Source organism: Nomascus leucogenys, chromosome 9, assembly GCF_006542625.1.
Source record: "Nomascus leucogenys isolate Asia chromosome 9, Asia_NLE_v1, whole genome shotgun sequence".
NCBI classification, from domain to species: Eukaryota; Metazoa; Chordata; class Mammalia; order Primates; family Hylobatidae; genus Nomascus; species Nomascus leucogenys.
In genome coordinates this window covers 49,342,812-49,359,227 of record NC_044389.1, presented here as the reverse complement: position 1 = coordinate 49,359,227, position 16,416 = coordinate 49,342,812, and the positions used below count along the sequence as shown (strand labels likewise).

At 43.5% G+C, this 16,416-nt stretch overlaps 1 long non-coding RNA gene across 1 annotated transcript in view; it reads left to right on the top strand.

Moving 5' to 3' along the window:
• Positions 1–987: 987 nt before the first annotated feature.
• The window catches only part of LOC101176759, a 34,192-nt gene continuing 18,763 nt past the window's right edge, over positions 988–16,416 (top strand). The window contains exon 1 of the long non-coding RNA XR_178742.3: positions 988–1,253. This is a non-coding gene — a long non-coding RNA (uncharacterized LOC101176759). The remainder of the gene's footprint in view (positions 1,254–16,416) is intronic.

The window sequence follows — 16,416 nt, the reverse complement described above, 5'->3', positions numbered from 1 at the left end:
GCGCCACTGCACTCCAGCCTGGGCGACAGAGCAAGACTCCGTCTCAAAAAAAAAAAGAAATGTTAGTCCCAGCATTTTCCCTTAACAATTGCCTTTTTCCCTAACAATTCTCTCAGCTGTTTGCCAGGGATCTGAATGTCCTGGGTCCACCAGGCTTCTCAGTCTGACAAGATCACTTTTCTCATCTGATAACCTCAAGGTTGCAAGGTGAGTTTTACGTGCCCTTTCCTTCATAATGTGATATCAATTTTTACATGATTTTTGATATAACTTTAAATTCTTCAACATTGTGTTTAATTTTTATTTTAGACAAAGTCTAAATTTTCCTAGACCTTGAAAATTTCATTTTTTTTAGATGTGAGCAATAATGCAAATTTTTTTAACCCTAAAAGTTTGTTTTTTTCCTTCTTGATTTTAAAATAAACTCACACATTTTCATGGGTCCCTAAGAGTACCATGGACCCTGGACACTGTGCCTAATGAGAAATGATGGAAAGAGAAAAAAGTCCAGCAACTCAAAGCTGCTCAAGGAAGGGATATTGCTTCTGTGGGAAGTTTTACTCGTCCCTCAAATGGGTTTTCCTGGCTCTTTGACTCTTCAGTCCCTTCCAGAGGACAATAGTAAGATTTGTTCTTTGAAACTGAAGGAAAACGGTAAAAGGTCGGTGACTGGGTTGGTGAACATTAGCTAATGTGAAACAGAACACAGGACTTGTCTAACAAGGAATTTGCATATTCCCATCCACGTGGCCTGGCGTAGGTTCTGCCTGGGGCCATGGGTAATGAATGCCTGCACGGCCTCTCCAGACTGTCAAGGGAGCAACTTGCACCCAAACCTAACCTCAGGGACCTCCAGGCAGATCAGGGAGCAGGTCATTCACTACTCATGAGGACAAAATGAACTGACTCAGCCTGCTTTTCGGGGCAGGGGATTGATTCCTGGACCATTAGGGAGTGTTTAAAAGAGATTAATTGGCTGCTGGTGGGACCACTCGTCACTTTCCAGGCAAGACAGGGCTACCTTCAGCATCTCTAGTGCAAGTGGTGAATTAGCACTTCAGAAGTGAGATGGCATGGACAGAAGCTTCTGGGGCTGAGCTCACCATTGGAAGCTTCCTTCCAGCTTCCTGAAGGTCTCTGGAGGTGTCTTCTTACCCGGGAGGATGATCCCTGGTGGCTCCCTGCTGACATTCTTCAAAACTAGGCTATTTCCCCAGTGTCCTGCGGATAGAACAGAAGAGGAAATGATGAAAGTAGGTTGCTCTATTATTAACTCATCTTTTAATTTCAGTTCCTTTGTTTTAGTATGTTTCTTGATGCTAGGCACGGCACCCATTCATTCATTCATTTATTCATTCAACAAATGTTTATCAATGATATGTGACATTCTAGGCACTATTCTAGACATTCAGAATACAGCAGTGAACAAAATAAAGATCCCTACCAGTGAAGTAAAAATTCTAGAGGGGAAAAAAGGCAAGAAACAATAACACAACTGCACAGTTTATTGTCTCTAAGATGGCAGTGATACAAGATGCACTGTTAGTCTATGTGCCACTAAAGAAAGAAAGAATGCTGCTAATAAATTGCTGCCATTATAGAATGCATCTTGATTTTATGTATATTAAGACGTGAAACTTAGAATTGATTACATAAGATAAATAAACTATAATATATTAAAATGTGGCTATGAAAAAAGCGAAGCTGGGAGGGGAGTGGTGATATTGAACAAAGGCTTGAAAGAAATGGGACTGTTAAATTAATGGCAACTCCTTTTGCAAAACTGCTTTATTGAGATGTAATTTATATATAATAAAACTCACCCTTTTAAGTGTATAATCCAATACATTTTAGTAAGCTTACAGAGTTATGCAAACATGATCTAGATTACCATGATCTAGATTTATAATATTTATTTCTTTTTTTTTTAAAGAACATGAAACAGGAGATCTACCTCTTAACAAATTTTTAAGTTACAATACAGTGTTGTTAACCAGAGTCACAATTTTGTACAGCAGATCTCCAGAACTTAATCATCTTATATAACTAAAGCTTTATACCCCTTGAATAATAACTTTCCATTTACGCTGCCCCATCCCCTAGCAACCACCATTCTACTCTGTTTCTATGTGTTTGACTTTAGATACATTTAGATCCTTATGTAAGTGGAATTATGCAGTGTTCGTCCTTTTGTGACTGGCTTATTTCACTTAGCATAATGTCCTCCAGGCTCTTCCATGTTGTAGCATATGGTAGAATTTTTTAAAAGCTGAATAATATTCTACTGCATGTGCAGTATGCCACATTTTCCTTATCCATTCATCCAGCAATGAACATTTGGGTGGTTTCTACCTCTTGGCTACTGTGAATAATGCTGCAATTAACATGGGAGTGCAGATATCTCTTTGAGGTCCTGATTTCAAATCTTTTTGATAAATCCCCCAAATGGGATTGTTAGATCATATAGTATTTCTATTTTGATTTTTTCATGAACCTCTATACTGTTTTCTATAGCAGTTGCACCATCTTACATTCCTACCAACAGTGTGCCAGGATTTCAGTTTCTCAACAGCCTAGCCAACACTTATCTTTGTTTTTTTGTTTTTTTTGTTTTTGGATAATAGACATCCTAACAGCTGTGAGATGATATCTCGCTGTAGTTTTGATTGTATTTTCCTGATGACTAGTGATGTTGAGTACCTTTTCATATACCTATTGGAATGGCAGCTATTTATTGAACAACTGTGAGATCCAAGAGGGCAGATATCATTTGTTTACCACTGTGTCCCCACTGTTAAAGCATCTGGCACATGGTAGGTGCTCAATAAACATTTGTTGAATGAACGAGCTACTATTCATATATGCCAGGCACTTCACAGTGAATTCTTATCAAACGTTTGGAGGTAGGCATTGTCATGCCTATTTTATGAACAGGGAAACTGAGGCTCAGAAAAGTAACTTGTTCCTGGTCACAAACCCAGGTGAGGAGAATATAGTACTTGAACCCAGGTCTGTCTGATGTTAACACGTAAACTTTTCCTCTACATCTCACTAGCTTCTCTGCTTCTGCCATTTTAATATCCCTCTGGTACAAAAAAAAAAAATTGGAACACCAAGCAAGCAGGGGCTCTGGATAAAAATCAGACTTATAGAAACCAGAATGAAACCTTTGGGAATAGAAAGCCCAATTCACTGCCTGGGAAATGTCACATTTTGTGGAGGTGCAAGCAGTCGGCTTGTTATCTCAGATCTCAAGTTCTAGCTACTTCCACTTTAAAATCTATTATTTGAGTGAATTAAGACTCCCTGCCTCTAAAGAGACGATTTTTTTAGTAAAAACTCTCCCTTGTTAAACAGTTTAACTCAAACTGGCAGCATAACTGTTAAAAATAAACTTACTTTGATACTTTGCAAAGCATAAGGCCAAATAACAATGGACGTGGACACCCACCACAGCCTTTCTAATACTAAATCAAACATCCTATATATAGAAAAACATCTTGGGTAAAATCTGTTAAGCCAATGTTGGCTGAATTCAAAATTACACCTAATTTGAAACAACTGCTTTTTCCTCAGTCAACTGGCTACCCTATTGTCCTTTAATAAAAATAACAGAAAATCCAAGTTTGAAGTCAAGTTCTCCCCGAAGAAAGATATGTTTCATATTCAAAGGCTCTACTGGTGACACTTGTGATATGAGCTGGGGTCTCCATTGTCTATCCTGGTAGAGTGGGAAGATTATCAGTGGTTAGGCAAGGTCCCTAAAAACTTGAAATTTTTGCTACAAACATGAGGGAATAATTAAACTTGGTTGGAATAAACAAACTTTCAGGGCAGTCTAGGCAGAGATCAGAATTCTCAAAATCCAAAGGCCTTTGTTGTGTTTTATTCATAACCTGCTCAGAAGAAAGCTGAAAATGGATCCTATATACCAGGAGCTCATTCCTTTTTTTTTTTTTGAGGCAGAGTTTCTCTCTGTCACCCAGGCTGCAGTACAGCGGTATGATCTTGGCTGACTGCAAGCTCCGCCTCCCAGGCTCAAGCAATTCTCGTACCTCAGCTTCCCGAAGAGCTGGGACTACAGTTATGTGTGCCACAATGCCCGGCTAATTTTTGTATTTTTAGTAGAGACAGGGTTTCACCATGTTGGCCAGGCTGGTCTTGAACTCCTGACCTCAGGTGATCTGCTCATTTTGGCCTCCCAAAGTGCTGGGATTACAGGTGTGAGCCACCACACCTGGTTTCATTATTTCTCATTGAGGCAAAATGTTCCATTGTATGAGTAGACCAAAGTTTACTTGTACATTTCTCTGTTGGTGGACATTTGGGTTGCTTCTAGTTTTGAGACATTAAGTGAAGCAGTAGTTACCTGCTAGGGGCTGGGTCTATTAGTCTGTTTTCATGCTGCTGGTAAAGACATACCCCAGACAGGGAAGAAAAAGAGGTTTAATTGGACTTACAGTTCCACACGGCTGAGGAGGCCTCAGAATCATGACGGGAGGCAAAAGGCACTTCTTACATGGTGTCAGTAAGAGAAAAATGAGGAAGAAGCAAAAGCAGAAACCCTTGATAAATCCGTCAGATCTTGTGGGACTTATTCACCATCATGAGAATAGCACGGGAAAGATCGGCCCCCATGATTCAATTTCCTCCCCCTGGGTCCCACCCACAACACGTGGGAATTCTGGGAGATACAATTCAAGTTGGGATTTGGATGGGGACAGAGCCAAACTATATCATTCCACCCCTGGCCCCTCCAAATCTCATGTCCTCACATTTCAAAACCAATTATGCCTTCCCAACAGTCCCCCAATGTCTTCACTCATTTCAGCATTAACCCAAAAGTCCATAGTCCAAAGTCTCCTCTGAGACAAGGCAAGTTCCTCCACCTATGAGCTGGCAAAATCAAAAGCAAGCTAGTTACTTCCTAGATACAATGGAAAACCAGGTATTGGGTAAATACAGCCATTCCAAGTGGGAGAAATTGGCCAAAACAAAGGGGTTACAGGGCCCATGCAAGTCTGAAATCCAGTGGGGCTGTCAAATTTTAAAGCTACAAAATGACCTCCTTTGACTCCAGGTCTCACATCCAGGTCATGCTAATTCAAAAGGTGGGTTCCCATGGTCTTGGGCAGCTCCACCCCTGAGGCTTTGCAGGGTACAGCCTCCTTCCCACTGCTTTCACGGGCTGGCATTGTGTGTCCGTGGCTTTTCCAGGTGCACAGTGCAAGCTGTTGGTGGATCTACCATTCTGGGGTCTGGAGGACGGTGGCCCTCTTCTCACAGCTCCACTAGGCAGTGCCCCAGTAAGGACTCTGTGTGGGGGCTCCCACCCCACATTTCCCTTCCACACTGCCCTAGCAGAGGTTCTTCATGAGGCCCCGCTCCTACAGCAAACTTTTGTCTGGGCATCCAGGCGTTTCTATACATCTTCTGAAATCTAGGTGGAGATTCCTGAACCTCAATTCTTGACTTCTGTGGACTGCAGGCTCAACACCACGTGGAAGTTGCCAAGGCTTGGGGTTTGCACACTCTGAAGCCACAGCCCAAGCTGTATGTTGGCCCCTTTCAGCCACTCCTGGAGCAGCTGGGACACAGGGCACCAAGTTTCTAAGCTGCACACAGCACAGGGACCCTGGGATTGGCCCATGAGACCACTTTTTCCTCCTGGGCCTCCAGGCCTGTGATGAGAGGGGCTGCTGTGAAGGTCTCTGACTTGGCCTGGAGACATTTTCCCCACGGTCTTGGGGATTAATATTAGACTCCTTGCTACTTCTGCAAATTTCTGCAGCTGGCTTGAATTTCTCCTCAAAAAATGGGTTTTTCTTTTCTACTGCATCATCGGGCTGCAAATGTTCTGAAGTTTTATGCTCTGTTTTCCTTTTAAAATGGAATACTTTTAACAGCACCCAAGTCACGTTTTGAATGCTTTGCTGCTTAGAAATTTCTTCTACCAGACACCCTAAATCATCTCTCTCAAGCTCAAAGTTCCACACATCTCTAGGGCGGGGGCAAAATGCCGCCAGTCTTTTTGCTAAAACATAACAAAAGTCACCTTTGCTCCAGTTCCCAACAAGTTCCCCATCTCCATCTGAGACCACCTCAGCCTGGACCTTATTGTTCATATCACTATTAGCATTTTTGTCAAAGCCATTCAACAAGTCTCTAGGAAGTTCCAAACTTTCCTACGTTTTCCTGTCTTCTTCTGAGGCCTCCAAACTGTTCCAAACTCTGCCTGTTACCCAGTTCCAAAGTCGCTTCCACATTTTCAGCTATCTTTTCAGCAATGCCCCGCTCTACTGGTACCAATATACTGTATTAGTCTGTTTTCACGCTGCTGATAAAGACATACCTGACACTGGGAAGAAAAAGAGGTTTAATTGGACTTACAGTTCCACATGGTTGGGGCGGCCTCAGACACATGGCAGGAGGCGAAAGGCACTTCTCACGTGGCAGTGGCAAGAGAAAAATGAGGAAGAAGCAAAAGTGGAAACCCCTGATAAACCCATCAGATCTCATGTGACTTACTCACTATTACGAGACTAGCATGGGAAAGACCAGCTCCCATGATTCAATTACCTCCCCCTGGGTCCCTCCCCTGACACATGGGAATTCTGGGAGATACAATTCAAGTTGACATTTGGATGGAGACACAGCCAAACCATATCACTGGGGGAAGAAGGCACCGTGGTAGTGCTATGGACCGAATCATGTCCCCTCCATATTCGTATGCTGAGGCCTTGAGCCCCAATATGAATATATTTGGAGACGAGTCCTTTACGGAAGTAATTAAGGTTAAATGAGGTCATAAGGTTAGGGCCCTGATCTGATAGAATTTATGTCCTTTTAAGAATAGACACCAGAGCACTTGCTCCAGGTGCACAAAGTAGTGGCCATGTGAGCATACACTGAGAAAGCAGCCATCTGCAAGCCAAGAAGCGGGCGCTTACCAGCCATTCTAGTCCCCTGATCGTGGACATCCAGCTTCCAAAACTGTGAGAAACCGATTTTTGTTGTTGAAATCACCCAGTCTTTGGTATTTTGTTCTGGCACCCTGGCAGACTAATTTAAGTAAGGGTAAGCAGGTTATTAACCAGAAAGAGACACAAAGGAGCTTTTCACATAAAGGCGATGGATATATTCTGTATCTTGATCAGGGTAGTAGTTACGTGGGTGGATACATAGGTGAACAAGTTTATCAGACTGTCAGTTTCAGATTTCTACATTCTTGTGCATATAAATTTTCCTAAACTTGAAAAAGGCCTTCTTATCCCCATCTTTCCCAATGGAATCTGTGTTTCAAAAAGATAACAGTATAGTATTCATGCCTTCAAACAGGCCTGGTAGAAAGGAAATTAACATACATTATTTATCTCGTATATATGTATGTTTCTGCCTGTGATACATAATGGGGATTGAGCACTTAGCACAAGAGTAAGCAACTGCCAAATGCAGCTCTGGGTTCAGACCTGTGTGGGGCAGACCTGAGAGCCAGGCCCCTTTTCCTACCATACTGAAACTGACAGCAAAGCCGCTCAGCTAAAGGGATGTGCAGAAAGGACGCCCTGGGGTTTCCCGAGGCTGCGGGGCTGCCAGGGAGCCCTGGGGTCAGGAGGGCAACTTTCTGGGGCACAGTGCTCGAGTCACCTCTCCGAGGAACGGCTCTGCCTGCACTGCTTCTTGTACTTTGTTTACCCGCCCCTAGGAAAAGAGCTGAGAAGATGATGGCAGGGAGCAAGCAGTGAGGCGGCAAATGGCTCCGAGAGGAGCCACGCAGACAGCTGGGCAGCCGTGCCAAGAACAACAGGAAGCTCGCGGCCCCACCCCTGCTCGCTGCAGCCCTGGCCTGGAGACCCAGGGTTATTTGCTCTGAAGGGCCTTCTGCAGATGTTACATAAACAAAACCTCCATTGACTCCAGTTCTGAGCCTGGCCTAAAATAGCCCGCGGGCTTCCCCCTACCACTGTGCAGTTTCTCCGCCATCCCTTTTGGTCCCCTTGTGTGCTAGCTGCTTCCCTCCATTGACCACATGTGCAGACAACTCTCGCCAGTGTCCCTAAGAGGCCAGTTCCCTGGGGAACAAAAAGTGGGGCTCGTTTGCCCTCCCTGGCAGGTCAGACACAAAGCATCCCTCTAAGACCTTTGATGGCTACTGGCCAAGGGACACGTTTCCCCTCCCCAGGGAGGCAGGAAGCTGGGCTGAGGCACAGTGGGGTTTGGTCAGCAGCCAGCACAAGAGGGACGACGGTGCTTTCTCTCTGTGTCTGTGTCTCTTTCTGTGTGTGTCTACGTCTCTCTCTCTCTCTCTCTCTCTGTCTCTTTCTCTCTCTTTCCTAAGGGCAAGCTCTCCAGGTAAGGGCACGAGTTCTTCGTCAGGGTCTCTATTTTCACTTGATGTAATGACTGAACACTCTACTCTTGACTCTTCCTCCAAGCTCCTATAAAATTCCCTGACCCCATTTGCACTTCAGCTCCTTCATTCTGCAGAAAACCATTCCTTCGTGAACATCTGGAGAGTCACAGATCTGTGCCACAGCACAGGGTCACTCTGGGCCTTGCCACTCAACATGGGCCCCTGGAAGCTATTATCATCTTTTCCCTTTGACCTCCCACACTTCTCCAGGATCTTAACTCATAAAAAAAACAAAAACAACACCAGCAATAAAAACATATTTATGTCAAATACTTACTATGTGCCTGATACAAGGCTAAGCATTTTATGTGTTTTATTTTCTTTCATACTGAACAGTCTTATGAGGTTGGTACAATAATTATCTCCAGCTGACAGAAGGACAAACTGCAGTTTGGAAAAATTATAGAACTTGTACAAGATGTGACAGAGGTGGAACAGTCAGACTTGTATTTAGTGTCTCAACGACTGCATTGCATGTCCGGGGAAAAAGAGGGCAGGACTCACAACTCCTCCTTTCCATGGTCTTTCTTCTATTCAAAGGCCGTGCTATTGTATCCATGGTCAATGTCATTAAACATATCACTGATCAATTAATTATCCAATCAGTATTTAAGGACTATGTTTTCTGGGCAAGTTGCTATTTGAGTCTATACCAGACCAAAAAAACAAAAACGTATGATGTATACTATGTGAATATCTAGCTCCTACTGTATCAACAGTTGTACTTTGGTTGTGAGAGGGCTTTATGTTTCTCTGGGCTGAAGATCCTCAAACCAGATGGCCAGCCTGGAACTAGAAGTTCTTCTTTAATTTAATTTTTTTTTAATTTCAACTTTTATTTTAGATACCAGAGGTATACGTGCAGGTTTGTTACGTGGGAATATTGCATGAGGCTGAGGTTTGGAGTATGGATCCTGTCACTTATGTAGTGAGCACAGTACCTGATAAATAGTTGATTGCTGCCCCCATCCCCCACTGTCTAGTAGTCCACAGTATCCATTGTTCCCATATTTATGTCCATGTGTGCTCAGTGTTTAGCTCCCACTTATAAATTTGGTTTTCTGTTTCTACATTAATTTGCTTAAGATTATGGCATCCAGCTGCATCCATGTTGCTGCAAAGGACATGAGTTCATTCTTTTTTATGGCTGCATAGTATTCCAAATGTGTGTATGTACCACATTTTCTTTATCCAATCTTACCACTGTTGGGCACATGGGTTGGTTCCAAGTCTTTGTTATTGTGAATAGCACAGCAGTGAACATACAAGTGCATGTGTCTTTTTGGTAGAATAATTTTGTTTTCTTTGGGCATATTTTCCTTTGAGCAAGCCCAGTAATGGGATTGCCAGGTCGAATGGAACTAGAAGTCCTCCCAACTTACAGGGGGGAAGATGGGAAGGAACGGAAGTGATATGGAGAGCTTTGAGGATCCGTGGAACAAGAGGATACTTCAGAAAGGCCCACACTCAGGCCAGGGGCTGGAGCCAGGCTGTGGTGACCCAGCAAGGGGCTAATGGAGCCTGGGAAACCCTGGCATGCTGAAGAGTTTAGCTCAGATCCACATTCTCTTCACTCTGGGGGCTCCTGTGAGGCTGGCTCTCAAATGAAGCCCCCAGGGCTGAGTCGGCTTTCCTTTTGGACCAAGTCAAAGCCTTCCTTTATCTCTAGAAGAAAGCCCTACTCCTGTGGGGTTCCCCTGGTTTTATTGTCTATTCACTTCTTTTATTCATCCATCCGTGTCCATTCATTCCAGAAACATTTCGTGAGCATCCACTGTGTGCTAATACTAGGCACCAGGGTTACAGAAATGAATTTTAAAAGTAATGGAATATGGTCCCGGCCTTCCGGGAGTTCATACTGTAACATAGGGGAGAGAGAAGTAGTTATGGTGCAGGATGATAAAGCCAGCTATGAATGTAACTGCAGGCTTGGAAAGCCCCTGAGCTGGTTGGCCTGCCAGGTGCTGAGGAAGTGTGAGTGACCACCTGTTCCTGTGCAGAGGGAAGGAGGGTGAATGTCCACAGAGACTTCCAGAAGAGATTGCTGGTGGATGCTTATTTCCTTCTCTTGAGCTTCCTTACCTGTGAAAAGATCTCCACTAGAGGAAACTGGCCACTGTTTACCTCTTTTACTCATCTTCCCAGGAGACGAGGAATGGCTTATCCGATTGGAGAGTTAGTTCCAGAGAGGGAGCTAGGACAGAGTGGCTCTGGTTTTTCCCTGGTGGAGATCATTTCCTTCTACTGCTCTGTGTCATAAACTTTACAGAGGTTGGCTGTGGCCAGGAAGGTGCTGCTTGTAGCCCAGTAAATGAGTTTAGTTCAAGAGAAGATACTGAAACGTCCACCTAGCTAAGATATTGAAAGCCACGTTCTCCAGCCTGACTTTTATCAATATTGTCAATTTTGATCTTCATTTGCCTGATTCCTATAACGGGGACAAAATGTACTGTTTATTGGATTCCCTCAAACTCTGTCATTCATGACACTTATGTCTGTGACAGGGATGGACTCATCTCTCTGCCCGACTGGGAGTCATCTACATCCCTTGTGCTAAGCTCTGCAGAGAGAGGAGGCACATTTTCAGGGACTTCCCTGCCTCATTCCCTGCTTGAAAGCTTCATTCTGACCCTACTCTGCAGCAAGAGAGGAAAAGGAACTTCCAGGATGAAAACAGAAAATCTGGATGGTCCGTTTTTCAGAGTCTGTGGCAGTTCTACAAAGGTCATGAACAGCCTTTGGTCTGAGCCCGGAACGCTCACTGATGTCCCAGATAAGACTCTGCCTGGCTGCCTGCTGTCCTCTCGGGCTGTCTTTATTTTGGAAGGGGCCCTTCTGTCAATGTATTCTGGCTTGGCTTTCAGGAACACCTTTGCCCTGTTGTTTCTGATGCTTGACTTCCCGTGGACTGAACTTGGGATCGTATTTTTCCCTAGAAGAATATGCTGTAACCGTATTATCCTGTAACCCTTAGAAGGCAGGTCAGGATTACTGCCCCTTCTTTCTCAGAAGGCAGATTACTAAGATGCCAAAAGGGACCTAAGGTAGGGAAACACCCAAACAGGATTGGCAAAAACCCAGAGGGCCCCATGTATACATCCCTTAGTATTCTCGCATCAGACAATGCCATTTTCGCCTTCATTCTATCAGCTTGTTCCTCAACAGCTAACTGGGCTGGTTCTTTTCTCCCAAATTGGACACCAAAAGCTTCAGAGTAACCAATAGCCCAGTAGAGGGAGCTGTGTTAAACAAGATTTCCAAGCTAAAGGGTAAAATACAATCAGCTAAGCAGGTAGCCCTGTGTATAATTCGGAAACTTGTATGTTAACGGGTGGTTGCCTATTCGAAAGCTCTGAGCCAGAACACAGCTTTTGCAAGGTGGTGTCTTGGGTTTTGTGGGTTGCTCAGGATCATGCATCTTGCTTCCATCAACAAAGCATGATCTCGGCTCCACATGGCAATTCCATGGTTAGACAGGTTTGTAGATTCCACAGGTAGCCCTGGCTCTGGGAGCAGGAGGGAAGTGGGCAATTCCTCTGACCTTGCACACACCAGGCAGCGCTCATGCTCACGGTCTCTGGAGATAGATTCTGTGTCACAGAAACCTATAACTTAGGGGAGTTATTAGTGGCAAGCTTTGAGGGTTCTGGCTAGGAAGGAGATGCAGTGAAAGGAGAATCTTTCACAAATATTTGGAGCTTCCGTTCACCTAACTCATCTAGCTGCCCGTGGGGTCTCGGACTGGGCTAAGTTCAAATCTAGGGCACCCCTTGGTATAATTTCATTGAATAAACCTCTATGGTCAAGAGAATTATGAAATGTGGAAAATATCAAGAAAAGCAACATATACTGTGTGCGTGTGTGTGTGCATGTGTGTGTGCGTGTGTGCATGTGTGTGCGTGTGTGCATGTGTGTGCATGTGTGTGCGTGTGTGCATGTGTGTGCATGTGTGTGCATGTGTGTGCGTGTGTGCATGTGTGTGCATGTGTGTGCGTGTGTGCGTGCGTGTGTGTGCGGGTGTGTGCCTCTGTGTGTGTGCACGTGTGTGTGCGTGTGTGTGCATGTGTGTGTGCACGTGTGTGTGCATGTGTATGCACGTGTGTGTATGCATGTGTGTGCATGTGTGTGTGCATGTGTGTGCCTCTGTGTGTGCGTGTGTGCATGTGTGTGCATGTGTGTGTGCAGGTGTGTGTGCATGTGTGTGTGCATGTGTGTGTGCGTGTGTGTGTGCGTGTGTGTGTGCATGTGTGTGTGTGTGTGTGTGCATGCTTTGGTGTGTGTTTGAGTTTGCCTGAGAATAGGAGTTCCCACAATTGATCTTGGATCATGAAAGATATCTATGGCAGGGATAAGAGAACTAGCAAACTAGCATCCTTAAGGACTCAGCAGATGCCTACAGGTTAAAAATTCATGCAGACCTATTGGGAAATAAGAAAGAAATGAGATGGTATGTGAGGTGACTTTACTATGTGCAATTGTTTGCCGGGGCCTGTCATCACAAAATACCACAGATTGGGAGGCTGAAACAACAGACATTTACTTTCTCACAGTTCTGAAGGCTGGAAGTCCAAGACCAAAGTGCCTGTTGGTTTCTTCTGAGGCCTCTCGGTTGGCTTGTAGATGGCTGACCTCTTGCTGCCTCTTTGAGGTTGCCCCTCTGTGCACACCCGCCCCTGGCATCTTTCTCTTTTTATAAGGACACAGTCATATTGGGTTAATGCCCCGCCCTAATGACCTCAGCGTGATCACTTTCTTAGACCTTTTCTCCAAGTATGGTTACATTCTGGAATATGCCGGCTGGGGAGGGGTAGGGTGGGTTGGAACTTCAACACATGAACTTTGGGGGAAATAGATTCAGCCCATAACACTGTGTATGTCTATGGGGACAAAGAATTGTACTGATTAAGGTAAATTATATCAGTTGTTATAACTGATAAATTCTGAAGTCTCAGAGCATAATGCAAACAAAATCTATTTTTCACTCACATGAAATTCCATTTCAATCAGCCAGAAGCCATGGGATGGCTGTAGAAAATGCAGTCATTCAAAGACCTAGCTGCCATCTTCAACACATGTTGTGTCCATGGATATTTTGGAAGGAGAAGTCAGAAGGAAAGTGTGGACAAGGCACAAGACTCTTAATGGCCTTCACCCAGAAGTGACACATCACTTCCACTTCCACTGCATCAGCAGGAGCTAGTCTTGTGCATACATCTAGAGGAAAGAGGTCTGGGCAATGTAATTTGCATCTAAGCCCAGGAAGGGAAAGTGGGTTAGGTAAACATCTGGTCAATCTTTGCAGGAATGAAGTAAGCTTGGCCAGCTGAGTCTAAAGATGGGCCGGGTGTTCTGGGGAACTGGTGAGCAGGTACTAGAAAGTAAAGTAAACATGCATTAAGGAACCCTTCGAGGTTCCCAAAGTCATGATGAACCTTGGTCTTGGGTGGTGTTCCCCAACCTCTTTCATGTCATGGCACACATAGGAAAGGAACATTCTTGTACTGTATATTAGACTCTCTGGATGAGGTTATTCAAGGCCAGAGGTGATACATGAGTTAGGAGGCCCCATGCACTCCAGGTGGCCACCTGGCCACTGTGAAGGCTGAGGATCTTATGGCATTTGCCATTGAAGATGTCCAGGGTTAATGACTGGTGACCTGTTTGCAACATACTGGTGTGCTGCAGCTTACAGGTGGGAATGTTGAGGTCTGTGAAGACCAAACCTACTGCCACCATTATGGGATAAAACAAAAAGGGAAACCAGGTGCTCTAAAAGCCAAGGGCAGCAGAATTGTCCTGAAGGACTCTGCAAGATAATAAAGCGTAGGGACCACAGATTTTCCCTTCATCTGGAGTCCACACTCTTAAAACTAGTGAGTTTTAATTATGTTATATTTGTAGCAACTCTTTCTTCTCTCTCTGGAGTAATTAATTGGAAGAGAATTACAAAGGAAACCCAGACATGGGTAGTAATATTCATCAGAGGACACAACAGGGAAAGAAAACAGAACATAGCCTCTTGAACATTTTAACATAGGTTCAAGATTTTAACATTTATACACTCTGTCTTTGGTTTGACTTAAATCATATCCACTTTGAACTAACAAATATTTCATGTTATCTATAAATAACTCAGTGAACGCTTACAAATTATAGGACAATGTAGTTAGATCATAATTTGGCAGAGTGGCTGAAGGCCAATTAGAAAGCTCATATCCTTTTAACAAGCACACCACTGAAAGAAATCAATTTGCATCCCGTGATTATTGCGCCATCAGAGAATCTTTGCGATGTTATTAACCCTGGACATCCTAAATTACAAATGCCAGATAACACTTAAAATTGATTAACAGTGTATTTTGAGATAAAATGGTGTTTTTGCCTTGTTAATCAGCTCTTTCACAGAAATTATTCTTGCTTTCCACGAAGTTACGAAAAATAAATTGGAGAAATATTTTATTAAGATTTTAAAAGCAAACAAATAACTTTCAGGATAATATTCAAATCCTTTGTAATTTTCTTTCTCCATTTTCATCAACCATGGGAATGCTTAACCACACAGGAAGAAGTTGGTGGACTTGGAAAGTTGCTGAATTCTCTTATTTGAATCAATCCACATTAAACACAAGCTATTGTTTTATTAGCAAGTGAAGGATAAACATAGCTCACACTGAGTGGATATGGAAGAGAAATTGGTTTCCTCTAGCCCAGTGATCCTTGAACAAATGAATGATTCTGACGGAAACCTAAGGAGAGAAGATTTTCCTGAGATTGGGTGGAGACAAACCATTCATGTATCGAATCCCTTGTCACCCACAAAATCCAGCCTACCAGGTTCACTAGTTCCTTAAACCTATGTACCACTAGGGGTGCATGAGACAATTTTAGATGGCATCAAGAAGAATAGCTTATTATTAACAGGAATGTTCTTAAATTAATGTATGTTAATAAAAATATACCCAACACAGTGAAACCATGATTTCATCAATAATAGTATCTAAAATGAGAATAAATATATATGTTACAAAAAAGGTGGCAATTAAAAATATAAGTATGATTGGGATGGGTGCAGTGGCTCACAACTGTAATCCCAGCACTTTGGGATGCCGAGGTGGGTGGATCACTTGAGGCCAGGAGTTCGAGACCAGCCTGGCCAACATTGCGAAACTCCGTTTCTACTAAAAATACAAAAACTTAGCCGAGCCTGGTGATGCATGTAATCGCAGCTACTCAGGAGGCTGAGGCATGAGAATCACTTGACCCCAGGAGATAGAGGTTGCAGTGAGCCAAGATCGCACCACTACACTCCAGTCTGGATGTCAGAGTAAGACACTGTCTCAAAAAAAAAAAAAAAAAGTTAAGTACAGTTGATCTTCAGTATTCATAGATTCTGTATTTGTGAATTTGCCTACTTGCTAAAATGTATCTGTAACTCCACAGTTGATATTTGGAGTGGTTTTGCTATTGTTTGCAGACATGTGTGGAGCAGCAAAACATTTCAGTTGCCAGCTATCTAAGTTTTCAGCTGAGGCCCAGCAAGGTAATGCTCTATTTTGTTCAGCTCTCATACTGTAAACAAGTGTCTATAATCAAGTGATTGATTTAGTACCATGTTTTTTTGCATTTCTGCACTTTTTGTTGGTAATTTCACTGTTAAAATGACCCCCACTTGTAGAGCCACAGTGCTATCTAGCTTTCCTGAGTGCAGGAAAGCTGTGATGTGCCTTAGGGAGAACCCACGTGTATTAGACACTTTTCCTTCAGGCATAGTTACAGTGTGATATTGGTCATGAGTTCAATGCCACTGAGTCAACAATATGTATTAAATAAGGTGTCTTTAAATGGAAACACATATAAAACAAGGTCATGTATTGACTGATGAAAATGTTATGACCAGAGGCTCACAGGTACCTAACCCTGTATTTCACCTGGGAACAATGGTTCAGTATTTGCTAATTCAGTATTTGCAGAGATGTTATAGAATATAACTAGTGTGAATAATG